Raw genomic sequence first — 3,932 nt, forward strand, 5'->3', positions numbered from 1 at the left:
ACTCCGTCTCGAAAAAAAAAAAATATATATTGAAAGCAGAGTCTCAAACAGATATTTGTACACCCATGGAAGCAACCTAACTTTTCATCAACAGATGAATGGGGAGGCAAAATGAGGTCTACACATGCAATGGAATATTATTGAGCCTTAAAAAGGAAGGAAATTCTCACCCATGCTGCAGTATGGATGAACCTTGAGGATATTACGCTGAGTAAAATAAGCCAGTCACAAAAAGGGAAATACTGGATGATTCCTTTTATATGAGGCACTTAAAATGTTCAAAATGGCCAGCCAGGTGCAGTGGCTCACGCCTATAATCCCATGTATTCCTAGCACTTGAAGTCACGAGTTTTTGGTTTTTTTTTTTTTGAGACAGAGTCTCGCTCTGTTGCCGAGGCTGGAGTGCACTGGCGTGATCTCCGTTCGCTGCAGTCTCTGCCTCCCAGGCTGAAGCAATTCTCCTGCCTCAGCTTCCCGAGCAGCTGGGATTACAGGCACCCACCGCCATGCCCGGCTGTTTGTATTTTTAGTAGAGAAAGGGTTTCACCATGTTGGCCTGGCTGGTCTTGAACTCCTGACCACAGGTGATCCACCTGCCTTGGTCTCTCAAATCTTCCCCTGCTGGGATTACAGGTATGAACCATTGCACCCAGCCTGTTTTTTTTTTTCAGTGGCATAACAAGTAGCTAATATTTGCATTTCATGCCACCTTAAATCAAAGGACATGACCAATTTAACAAACTCCTTTACAAACTTCCCTGGATCCTCTGAAAACTAGCCAAATTTTCTTACATAAAGCCAAATTGGACACGAAAAAGGTACATATATTCTGATTTTTCTGCCGTCTCTGTCAACTACCTCCTGATATGGACACAGGTTTGATTTGAGGGGCTGACATGGGTCCCCACTCCCGGTGGTACTGGTTAGGCTGACTTTCTTGGGCAGCAGGGGGCATAGGCTGGGATTCGTCGGATAAGGGGGAGAAGTTCTTGATGACCTTGGAGTGGAATCCTGTGCTAGAGAACTGGTGGGAACCTCTTTAGAACTGAGGGACTGAGGAAGCGCCCAGGCATGGTTGCAGGCTTTCTAGCTGGAGCAGCTAGGAAGTGATCATCTAGGATATTGAGGGGAGCACTTTGGTGTCAGGGGTACCATGAACCAGACGCAATCTATAGCTATCTCTTACATCACGATCTTGGTAGAGCGCCATAAAAGCCTGCACATTAGGAATTCTCCCCATTTTCCTTTCTTTTTACAGAATAAATTTAATCATAAAATAGCATTATAACACAAAGAGCAATCTCTAGACCAAATTTCTTGGTTCTCCAATTTGTATTAGATCTGAACAGTGTTGCCATTGAAAATGAGGTGTTTATCTTCTTTAAATCATCTGATCTGAATTGACTCCACTTGCCTAAAAGACATCCCAGTGGCAAGTCCTGTGGGATGCTCACTGCTGCCCCCATGTCTAGTAAGGATTTCTACAGGACTTTTTAAGTTAGTCTAAGTCTAGCAAAAGCTTAGTCACTCTTTCCTCTCCAATTTTCACCTTTTGCAAAGAAGGTGTAAGTATAGGAAGCAAAGCATTACAAAAGTGAATTGTGAGCTATGAATGGGTAGTAGAATGATAAATATGAATTCTACAGAGAGCAATGAAAGCATCTTTGTTTGGGCAGAGAGGGGCTAAACAGAAAGCAACCATGGAAGGGAGGAAGGGAAGGGGCAAACAGCATTTCTCTAGGGGAGACTTTGGAAGCCCTGATTCACCAGAGAACCTACTCAGCAATGGAGACACCTGTCTGCAGGAGCCAAAATGGTGCCAGCCAGTCTTGTGGAACTGGGTGAAGGCTTGCTTAGGTGTCCCCCAGCTTGGGTGGGCTTAGCTGTTCGAAGGGAACCAGTGTGGAGACCAGCAAGCAGCCAGCTGAAGTGGCAGGTCCCACATAAGGCGGTGGTGCTATGGACACTTGCCTGTCTTCTTGGCTCCACTGCCTGCCAGGATACATGATGACTCTGGCCAGGCACGGTGGCTCGTGTCTGTAATTCTAACACTTTGGGAGCCCAAGGGGAGTGCAACACTTGAGGTCAGGAGATCTAGACTAGCCTGGTCAATTTGGTGGAACGCCGTCTCAACTAAAAATACAAAATTAGCCAGGTGTGGTGGTGGGTGCCTGTCATCCCACCTACTCGGGAGACTGAAGCAGGAGAATCACTTGAGGAAAATCTGGGAGGCAGAGGTTGCAGGTTNCTAAACAGAAAGCAACCATGGAAGGGAGGAAGGGAAGGGGCAAACAGCATTTCTCTAGGGGAGACTTTGGAAGCCCTGATTCACCAGAGAACCTACTCAGCAATGGAGACACCTGTCTGCAGGAGCCAAAATGGTGCCAGCCAGTGTTGTGGAACTGGGTGAAGGCTTGCTTAGGTGTCCCCCAGCTTGGGTGGGCTTAGCCGTTGGAAGGGAACCAGTGTGGAGACCAGCAAGCAGCCAGCTGAAGTGGCAGGTCCCACATAAGGCGGTGGTGCTATGGACACTTGCCTGTCTTCTTGGCTCCACTCCCTGCCAGGATACATGATGACTCTGGCCAGGCACGGTGGCTCGTGTCTGTAATTCTAACACTATGGGAGCCCAAGGGGAGTGAAACACTTGAGGTCAGGAGATCTAGACTAGCCTGGTCAATTTGGTGGAACGCCGTCTCAACTAAAAATACAAAATTAGCCAGGTGTGGTGGTGGGTGCCTGTCATCCCACCTACTCGGGAGACTGAAGCAGGAGAATCACTTCAGGAGGAAAATCTGGGAGGCAGACGTTGCAGGTTGCAGTGAGCCAAGATCTTGCCACTGTCCTCCAGACTGAGTGCCAGAATGAGGCTCCATCTCAAAAAGCGGGGGAGGGAGGGATGTTTGAAGAGACCCTTTGGTGGAGGGCAGGGAGGGAGGGAGGTGGCTGTGTGAACTTCCCCAGAGCCTGAGAAAAAGACTGGGTGGTGTAGGGAAGAGATGATGGATTTGGAATCTGTTCTAGTACCAAAAAGCTGTGTTTCTTGTGGGCAGGCTGTTCACTTTCTCTACAACTCCACTTTCACATCTAAAAAATGTATGTAGTAAAACTTACTCTGTTGCATTGCTATGGGGCAAGATACCATGTGTGGGTAAAGCACCTTGAACAGAGTGACACGCAAAACGGATGCACACTTAATGGAAGTTATATTTGCTTCAGTTCATTCTCACATGCTGCTACCGCATTGGCGCCTGATGCTGTGGAATGCACAGATCAGTTCTGCCCCCAAAGATATTGGAAGATGAAAGCCGAATGCTGGCTGCAAGACTGTGGCCCAAGCCAGAGAATCCATGATGGCTGATTCTTCCCCCAAAGGCAGGGGGATTTTGCTCTGTGTTCTGTTCTTTCATAGCTCTCTCTTCTCCTTCTTTACACTATTCCTTCCTGTGGTTTTCAGTGTTCTTCACTTTAGGTCCTGAAGCTGCTTGTGTCTGGGTCAGTGGTTTCTGAGCACCCTATAGAGATAACAGAGAGATTTGTTCCATTTGAGAGAATAGATTTTTCTCATCATGCAGTTGCAAGTGAGGTGTGGAGGGAGGAGCAAGAGAGGAGGACCCAGCTTCCTTGGGCCCAGCCCCCCCCNTCCAGGAGGCATGTCTTGCTCAATCCTCAGAAAAGAAGAGAGGTGAGTAATGTCCCCCAAAGATACACATACCCTAATCACTGGAAGCTGTGAATGTTACCCTCTATGGCAGAAGGGACTTTGCAGATGTGATTAAGGATCTGGAGAAAAGGAAGTTATCTTTTTTTTTTTTGAGACAGAGTCTAGCTCTGTTGCCAGGTGGCAGGATGGAGTGCAATGGCATGAGCTTGGCTCACTGCAACCTCTGCTTCCCGGGTTCAAGCAATGCTCCTGCCTCAGCCTCCCAAGTAGC

This window comes from Cebus imitator, unplaced genomic scaffold, assembly GCF_001604975.1.
Source record: "Cebus imitator isolate Cc_AM_T3 unplaced genomic scaffold, Cebus_imitator-1.0 Scaffold901, whole genome shotgun sequence".
In the NCBI taxonomy this organism is placed as follows: Eukaryota; Metazoa; Chordata; class Mammalia; order Primates; family Cebidae; genus Cebus; species Cebus imitator.